The sequence below is a fragment of the Athene cunicularia genome, assembly GCF_003259725.1.
Source record: "Athene cunicularia isolate RWA chromosome 13 unlocalized genomic scaffold, athCun1 chr13_part1, whole genome shotgun sequence".
In the NCBI taxonomy this organism is placed as follows: domain Eukaryota; kingdom Metazoa; phylum Chordata; class Aves; order Strigiformes; family Strigidae; genus Athene; species Athene cunicularia.
Window position 1 is genome coordinate 17,537,988 of NW_020799117.1, and position 9,165 is coordinate 17,547,152.

The 9,165-nt window shown below is 37.0% G+C and overlaps 1 protein-coding gene across 2 annotated transcripts in view; it reads left to right on the top strand.

The window, feature by feature from the left end:
* KCNIP1 (potassium voltage-gated channel interacting protein 1) overlaps nucleotides 1-9,165 on the top strand; it is a 449,680-nt gene that overhangs the window by 7,167 nt on the left and 433,348 nt on the right. Inside the window, exon 1 of one of the 2 annotated variants that reach the window (XM_026858241.1) lies at nucleotides 2,029-2,074. The exons of the other annotated variant lie outside the window; for it this stretch is intronic. The gene's annotated coding sequence lies outside the window, so the exon portion shown is untranslated. Of the gene's footprint in view, nucleotides 1-2,028; nucleotides 2,075-9,165 lie in introns of those variants that run through there. 2 annotated transcript variants of the gene reach the window in all.

Here is a 9,165-nt window from a genome sequence, read left to right on the forward strand (position 1 = left end):
GGTTCCCCCCCCCCCCTTTTTTTTTTATTTTTTGTTTTACTAACCAGTGGGTTAGACAAGAAGTATGCTGTGGGGGAATGGACTAGGGCATTTATATCCATGCTGTAGCTACATTAATATGCTAATTTGCCACGTAGGTTTTGTCATTTAAAGCAGTGCAAAATGAACGTTCCACAGTATATTTTGACCTAATGGACCCTATTACTATCCACCTAATGAATGGATTTAAGTGTAAATGGATAACTTTTGAAGATGGCTCAACATAAGCAGATAGTAGCATGTATTAAATCACCCTAAAATTAGCTTAAATTAGAACATGAAGTGTAATTTTAAGATGTAGTTTTATCTCCAATGGCAAAATACTGAATGGTGATGATAAGGTAACTCTTTTCTGTCTCTTTTATGTGCAGAAACTAGTCTTGAGCTGCAAGTCAGCTCTGTTTGTTTTGGAATATATTCTGTATGTATTTGTGGGTTATTCCTGGTCTGTAGAGTGTATTCAAATGTTGATCACCTTGGTGCTAGTAACAAATTGTGCAGTGGTGTTTCTCTTCCATGTTGGGTGCTTGGAAAAGCTAACTGGCTTCCTGAGCAGGAATCCCATTGCTAGGGATGCAAATGAAATTATGTCGTGACTTTTCTTTATGATGGTATTTGTTGGATTCCTGTTCTTGGACCTTTGTTTTTGTTGTTTTAGTATGATTAGTAAAGCTTATAAATGGTAATGTAATGCAAAGCAGGCATGGGAAGGTTTTAACTATGGCAGCATTTAAGCTTGTGGTGTAATTGGAATGAATATTCATGCACAACTTCTTCCACGATTGCACAGCTTTACTAAAAACCAGTAGCATGCATATATAATTTGACTTTCACTTCTCAGTTGGCTTTAACATCTAATTTCATTCTTTGTAATGACTGTTTCACAACATTTGGCTTGCAGGGCATGTGGGTGGAGTACATTTAATGCTGATAACTAGAAGTAAAATAGTCTGAGGTTTAAAATAAGAGTGATTAATGCTTTCTTTTATAAATGGGAGACCTGGTGCAGTAGCCTTACATTAGAGTGAGAGAGAAATAGCTACCACAGGCTTGATGAGGTACTCATCTTGTAAAGCCAAAATAGAGTTTTGAGAGTGTAAAAATAAAACCTTGTTATATAACTTATGTAATCTAACAAAAGTTAATACAGTTTAAATATATTCCAATCTGAAAATTGTCCCTCGATTTAAAAATCTAGTAAAGAACAAGTGTTTAACTTGCCTGTCTTTGAAATTTTGAGTGGCATCTCCAACTTTTATGTGAACTTGACTTTCAGATGTGTAATACTGGCATGATGTTTTTCCTAATGCTTTCTTTATGTTGTATGATATGATGGTGTTTTGCTCTTTGTTAATTCTTGTAGCTAGAAGTTCAGATGTTTGTTTCTGTATTCAGCAAAAATCATATAAAGTGGGTAATGGAAGATGTAATGAGCAAATGCATCCACTGTGGAGGAAATACAGTGTGTTTGACTTGGGGGAACAGCAACCATCTTATACTGAAATGGCTTTTTGAACTTGAGCTATGAAGCATGTAGAAGGCTAAATCTACAGAGAAAAGTAGATGATGAGGAGGCTCTCAAACTCTTAATTTGTCTGCTTCCTTCATATTCTAGCTATGAATAGATGTGCCAAAGCTGCTGGTAAGTGTGAGGAATATCATGTGAACTCCAAACGAAGATTCGTGGTGCCCTAGTTCAAATCTGTATCCCAGAAAGTTTTACCCACCTCAGCAGCCGAAGTCATCTATGGAATTAGACCAGGTAGAGGTGACCATGTTTTTAGGGCTTTGAGTGGAGCTGTTCTGCTGACACTGCTCCAGTTTATAGAGATCATTATATAGCAGTGGTGCAAATCTGGAACGCATGTGACATGCACGATGTGAGAATGCTCTGCCTTTCTCTGCCCCCCCTTACAGCCTTCCTGCTAATGTGGCTGGGCTGTTTTCCTCTTCTTTATGGGCCTCTGACTATAACACTTCTAAAATATCCACTGGATGACTGGGTGCAGGGTGACTAGCAGGAGCTGACTTCAAGGTAAGGATCAAGAGAAGTGCATTACTTACTTATCTTTGGGGATCCAGCTTTACTTGCATAGAAACTCACCTGAAAGTGATGTAAGTAATGCAGTACTTTGCCTGACTTAAAGTCTTATGTGATATTTTCAGACCTTGCAATGAAGCTGTTGGTCTTCATCCAACAAATATGGTTTAAAAAATGTCTTTGACTGTATTTCCATATGATTTGCTGTTGAAGGTAACACGTTCTGGGTTTTTTGGTGTTCACCCTCATAGTTTTGGTATAAATGCCATTTATTTTTTTATATATTGTCTTATCCGTGGATTTTATTACCAAAATGTTGTATGATTCAAGTGAATGTGTTGCATAATGCTTTGATTAAGGCAACAATTCACAATAGTATCACATACATTATCCTGTTTAAATTAGAAGTGTGTGTTTGGCTACAAATGCAATTAATAATAGGCACCTGGGAAAAACACTACTAGGAATATCATTCTCTTCGAAGGTTATTGTATGTTCAGTTGTTAAAGATGATAAAGGAGGGTGATGCGGGTGTGTGTGTGAAGTATTCCAGTGAAATAAGTGCATCTACTCTGTTTTTTCACTCTTCCCATTAGTTCACAAATAGACAGCAGTTTTCGTGATTTGTATGAAATGCTCATGGAGCTTAGAAAAGATCACTGTGAGGGTACTGTGATCTTGTGTCTGGTATCAATCAGGTGTCCTCTAGGGAAGTGCTGGAGAACCTTGTGAGCTTTGTCTTTAGTTAGCCAGCAAATTCCCACTTTCTTAATTCCATGTTACCATGTGATGTGGGGAACTGGAGGAGAAAAATAGTACATTAAAATCATAAAATCTGAATACGTTATCTGTTGAAATATGCACACTTTAACATAACTATTCACAAACAGTTGCTATTACTTAGCATTTTGAGTTTCTGGTTTAGCGAAAATAAATTAAGTAAATGATAAACATAATAAATCATCTGTCTTTCAAAGAATAATGCAATCAGACATAGTAATTCTTGGAGAGGAACAGTCTGGGTTTTACCTTTTACATTCACAACTCCTTGTGGTTACCCATGAAAAAGCATTATTACCACTTCACAGTAAAGCTAGTGATGATTTTCTTTATTGGCCTCTGATAGTCCATCAACATTCCAACAGTTGCATGGAATTCCTGGAATAAACAGAATAAAATGCGAGATATTTTTATCATTTACATTTTGGTAGGGAGAAGCACATTAGAGAGGAATAAGCCTGAGATATTCTACATCAAAATGCTTAGCCTAATACTATAAAATATGGCTCTTGTCACACCACCCTGAAGTACTAAAACTGCAGCGGACTTGATAAAAATTGAATGAGAACCATCTGGATTCAGTCTAAGAGGAGGCCAACAAAAACGAAAAACACGTTTCCAAATATAAAACAAGGGGGGAGCTAAGTAAGCTTGAAGCTGACAGAGGCATACAAAGTGAAGTAGACTTCCAAGTTTCCTGCTTAAAGTCTGTTTACTGTGCTGTTTTGATTTATTTTGGTTTTTTTTTAGTCTCATACCTGTCACATCCCATGCGTATGTGGAGTAGCAGTTCTTTCGGTTATGTGTTTTAGGGAAACTCATAAATATCAGCCAGTTTTTGACTTGGCTCAGAAAATGTTTGCAAGCTCCCAAATTGTTGAATTGTGTGTTTATGTTGATGCCCTGAAAGGAGTTTTATCACTTGTTTCATGAGAAGCAATTTGAGATTTAATGAATAAAAGCATTGTAGAATCATAATCCATACTACAGATATGGTAACTCAGAATGCTGAAGTGATTGTTACTGGCAGCATGGTGGGCTGTGATAACTGGGGTCCTCTCAGTTTCCAAAAGGTCTCATACATGCAGTCGTAGTGATGCTAATCACTCCTTCACAGAAACCGAAAGAAGTGCTGTTTGCATCAAGGGCTGGCATTTGAATTTATTGTGCTGTGCCCTGTATTCATCTTAGAAATAACACTGCTTGTGAGATTTCTGCTTTCTCATAAATATAGTAAAACAGGAGAAGCATCTACATTATCAACATTACTTCTGCAAAATCAGCATTACAAGCTGAACATATTTGCAGTATTTCATGGAGAGGTAAAACATCAAGACCACAGACTGTCTTGTGAAGGCAGCTGTGATAAACAAGCTGTGCATTTATCTTTACAAGAGGAAGAAATGGCAAAATTTCTTTGACAATCTACAGTATGCAAATAAACTTTATGAAAGCAAGAAAAAGGGAACACATAGCTAAGATTAGTTTTAATGATCTCTAGGGTTTTTTGGGAAGTTGGGGGAGAGGGGAATTAAGCCTTAAATGCTTATTAAATATTATTGTGTCTAATTGTCATGAAGCTAACAGCACAAGCAAGAAAATGTTCTTTAAACCAAGATTTGCTTCAGATGGAGTACAGCAAATCAGACAGTAAGAAGTGATGTGCATATGATAATGTAGATCTGTAGGAAGTAATTCTGCCTGTCAAGGATGGGGTGTGGAGAGCTGGAGCTGGAGACACCCAGTGTGCTGCCAGTCTTACGGATCCTAATTTAGTGTTTTCTAAATGCTTTTGTGCAAATTTAATTGGTTTTGTTTATCCTCAGACTTACATGGCTCTGCTGTGCACTGAGTTTGTGACAGAAGTAGGTGTGTATATTGTAGGTATAGAGATGGAGATGCAATATATGCAAGGAAGGGGTGGGAGGCAGAGTGAACTTGATGTCTTCTGTTATGATCTGGTCTGGATTTTCCAGAGCTTATCATCCGCAGGTTGAATAACATCAGGTAACACAAGAAACAACCTGTTGTTTTGTAGTAATCTTCACTTTCAAGCATGAGGCTCTGGATCGGCTTCTATAGGACAAAATCTTGAGCAAAAGTTGTTCTTGTGGTTTCTATTAGTCTGTTTATGGTTGATATACCAGAAGTGCCTTGACAGGCATAAAACTGTAAAGGTTATTTGAGACCATTCATTTCAGGATTTGCTTATTTTGACACTGACTTTCTAAACCCTATATAATGTTACAAGTTAGGGGGTAAATCCATTTACAAAGAATCAGAAACAGAAAAAAGATTATTTTATGAAATTATGCAGAAATACTTGCTTTGCATTTAATGACTCAGTACTTGGGGCAGATGTATGATCTATGGCAACTACAGTAAGCCACAGCCCCCATATCACTCAAATTATAACCAGTTTTCCGGATAAGTTTTTTGACTAATTTGTCTTAAAATCTATAGTGAGCTGTACTGCTCAGGACCTTTATGTGAGTTTGACTCTTCTCTTTTCTTCATGACTGACTTAGCAGCCAACTCATCCTGTAAGTGAGCTTACCTTCAGAGGAGTTAGTCTAACAGTGACTTTGACATGCAGTGCATCTTTATTGTGGTTTTGATCTGCTAAGAGAAATGCTCTGTGTACTTGCAATGGTTACATAAATAATAAATACCTGTGAGAAGTTCTGTAAAATGACTGGTCAATAGATACAGAAACAGGCCTAGTGGCAAAGCCTGGTGTTTCTAGCATGCTTACAGTATCACCTTCAACCCAGCTAAAACCAGCCTTTAGCTAGGTGAAGACTATTTATGTTCTTATAAAAATAATTTATCTGAGAATGACCTAAGTTAATAGTTTTCTGTGCAAGTGGTGGCTTGTTGGTAATTATGAAGTTATTCTTGGGCTATGTGTCCTTCGACAGCTGCACTTAAAGCTGGATGATACTGCATTATGAAGTCTGTTCCAGCAATGAACAACTGATGTTATGGATCCATGGACATGCAGGTGCTTAACGGAGATTCAGTTTTCTTCTGTTTGGGAGCAGCACAAGTATTGGAGCATTGATCTGTCAGGTGACGGGCTCTGAATTAAAAAACTGTGGTCCAACATTCAGCACACGTGAAGTGGTATGATTCTGTACAGTGTTTCAAGATTGGACCTTTTTATTTCTGTACTGGAGATCCTGCTAGAAAAGAAACACTACCCTTGGCAAAATTAACTTGCCATTTCCAGGTGGAGAGGTTTTGTGATTGCTATCCTAGGAAAAGAATAATATGCTTGATAAGTGTATATATATTTCCATAGTACAAGAATCTTGGGTTCACATTTGAAAAGGGCAGTAAGTCTTCATCCTTTGAAGGTATTTTAATATCTTTTGTTCCCTGTTATGGGTCATAAGGGATAGATGTCAGGCAATGTTTGAAAACTGGTCTCTCTTTAGGTAAATAATTTCATATGTGTATACTGCAAAGCATTTCTTAAAGGTTTTATTTTAGGAAGAGAAGGAGTAAGATATTTCAGAGGAGTTTCTAGATTATTGTGAATATGATTCTGGTTTGTTCAATCTTCTATTTGACTGAAATTTCTGACCGTCTCTGTGTAGAGATATATAAAGTAGATTTAAAACATGTATACACATTTTCATGGTAACATGGAAATAATTAGTGAACTCCATGCCACATAAAGAATCTAGTGAATGCTATCACTGAAGAAATAAAACTCTAGCATTGTGTTTCAAAACCTGATATATTCTCTAAGAGTTGTTTCATGCAGCTCTCTGAAGTACAGTATTTCCTAAGATGAAATAAACCAGTGAATTGCACTTTAAAATAATAAAACTCAAGCAAATTGTGATAAATTCATGACCATTTTGATTAGTTTAAATATTCCAAATTAGCTAAAAGTAGTCCCAGAAGCCTAGTGAGGAGCTGCAGAAGAGGATGCAACGAGCAGTGTTCATGATGGGCAAGACATTCTTTATATGTAGGTAAAGCCTTTGTTCTCTAGTTTGAATAGGAAAAAAAATATTATGGTACACTTCAAGAAACACTGTGAATATTAGTGTGGCTAGAAGCTCTGTAAGTGCTTTTATTAATGAACAAACTGTCATAAACAGGCTTTACCCTTTAAGAAAGGAATGTGGAAGAGTTTGGCATGTGGTTCTCCTAGCAGTTGTACAAAATGAGCTCTAGATTAAAGCAGGAGGTACCCAGTTCATGGGCATGGAGGAAATCTGAAAAACAGCACACAGAAAATGTTCTTGCTGAGCAAAACCTTTTCAGGTATTGGATTCCTGTCCTTGCTAGTGAGCTTGATCAGTGCTGCTTTCAAGGGCCACATCTGGCAGAGATTAAGGGTTTAGTCAAATCTCTACTCTTTGCTTTCTAGCCAGGATACATTAAGCTGTACCAGGTGAAGTGGCCAGAAGTGTCTGATTGCCTGCCACTTATGGCTGTTTTCTGACGTTTGCAGTAAATCCTGTGTTGCTGTAAACTGAAATGTTTCCTTTCAGTGTGCTGTAGTACTTAACTGTACCTTTTCCATCTGTTACCCGTTTTCAACTATTTCTCCTCCAGTTGTTGATCTAAAATTTAGCCACATTCTACCCTTTATCAGTTAACTGACAGGATAACTAAAACCTGAGAAATGGCCCAGGGAAAGAAAAAAGACATTTGTTTCCCTCCTCACATAATGCAAAAATGTTGACTTCCTCAACTCGTTTGTGTCAAATGGTCCTTCCTAGGTTAAAGCTAAGATTAAATATGTTAGTTCTGAAAGCAAATGCCATAAACTATGATAAAAATAATTACACTCTGGCTGTTCTTCCATTTTGAGCACCCTTTTCATCCCAGAGGTTCTCAGTGGTCAAAAGAGTTAAGGAAAAAATCACGAGAACATCTGTTTCCAAAGTGGTGTATCCCCTCTAAAAGCACTTACTTTCTAGGGTTCCACCCTCTTTTAAGGTGGAACATCCCTTGTTTTTAGACAGTCTAGTTCCTTATGTATTTATCATACTTTGTAACTCCACCACAACTCATTAGCTATGTACAGTTTGCATAAATAAGCATCATGTCTGTGTACTGAACTGGAGGGGTCCAGTTATCATCTTGCATCAGACCTACTGTTTACTCCTCAGTCTGACTTGGGAAGTCACTTGAGAACCAGACAATCAGTATAAAGTGAATTTCTGAAGGAGGTTGTGTGACATTGTTCTGGTTGTCTTCCTACTAATGATTTTATTTCTGTAAGTATTTGTATTTTTAGCTTAATTCTTAAACTTTTCCTTAGCAAGGAACTTTAACATTTGGAATTTTGAGATACTTTTACTGGTGGTGTGTAAATCAAGTTCTACATGAGTTTTCTTGCTTTTATGTGTGTGTACTCTGAAGTCAATATCTTGTCTATTCCCATTGATAACCCTTTGTAAAGCTGCACTAGTGCTGTAATGTAGTCCATGTTTTCATCTGCCATCCTACTTTATAAAAAGATATTTCTAACCAAGTTAAATATGTATTACATTGTCATGCTCTTAATGACAAATGTTGATAGTAATCTCTTGGCAACAAATACTGGTATACAGTATTAACACATATATAAGTGCTGAGTAGTTGGCAGTCGGATAAATTCAAAGCAAACTAAGCTAGTAGTACTGTATACACAAATAGCACTTGCAAGCTGATCTGTTCCTCTTTAGGAGCTAGATTTTGCTTCTTGGTTTGCACAACATAAGGCATTCCTATGGCAACATTAGCAAGTTCAAGTTTACTTGCGATAGTTGTTTGTAAGAGGACAATCAACTGTCCAAGGCCCTGAATTCTCAACTTGATGCCTTAAGTATAAAGAAGAAAAAAAACCCCAAAACTCGTGGCTCAGATTGGAAAATTGTCTGTGGCTCTAAAACATCTTCTCATAAACCAGCTTACATTAAAAACTCTTTTATTTCACAGTGTTTGGCATTAATACAGAGCTGTAAATGCAGAGAATTAAGCTAAATTGAATTCTACTACTGTAATAATATAATTGAGTCCAGTAAAAAATGCTTCTTCCTTTGCAAATATTGGCTTTTGTTAGCAGCCTTAAACCTCTTAGAACAATTCCCATTAACATACCGAAGTAACTAAAGAAGTTTTGAAAAACAAGCTGGTTTTAAAACTGTAGCTTCAACAAAATGCATACCAAAATGTAGCCTTGCTTGTGTAATTGGAGACTCTTGGACTGAAGCTGCTCTGGGACATGGGGCCAAGAACACTGATGTGAGAAAAAGGATTTAGTGAGGTAGCATTAGAAGGTACTGCCTTGAGATGGG